This window comes from Nanorana parkeri, unplaced genomic scaffold (genome assembly GCF_000935625.1).
Source record: "Nanorana parkeri isolate BGI_ZX_2015 unplaced genomic scaffold, ASM93562v1 scaffold466, whole genome shotgun sequence".
Taxonomy (NCBI): domain Eukaryota; kingdom Metazoa; phylum Chordata; class Amphibia; order Anura; family Dicroglossidae; genus Nanorana; species Nanorana parkeri.
The window spans coordinates 1,152,074-1,152,280 of NW_017306734.1; the positions used below are offsets into that span (position 1 = coordinate 1,152,074).

The 207-nt window shown below is 27.1% G+C and overlaps 1 protein-coding gene across 1 annotated transcript in view; it reads right to left on the reverse strand.

Moving 5' to 3' along the window:
• The window catches only part of LOC108790332 (disks large homolog 2-like), a 101,290-nt gene that overhangs the window by 92,435 nt on the left and 8,648 nt on the right, over positions 1 to 207 (reverse strand). The gene's annotated exons all lie outside the window — the stretch shown is intronic.

A 207-nucleotide genomic window follows, 5' to 3' on the forward strand; every position in this document is an offset into this window, starting at 1 on the left:
ATATACAAACCTTAGTATAAATTTAACAAGCAAAATTTGACTCAATCATTAAAGATAAATGAACAATCACAATAAATGTCGCACGAAGAGCAGGAAATTAATTAAACATTTTTAAACATAAAAATAAAAATCAATTTCCCTTTTGTCATATTACTGTACATAGAAGAAAATGTACCAATGTAATTAGCCTTACCCGCTCCAGTGTAA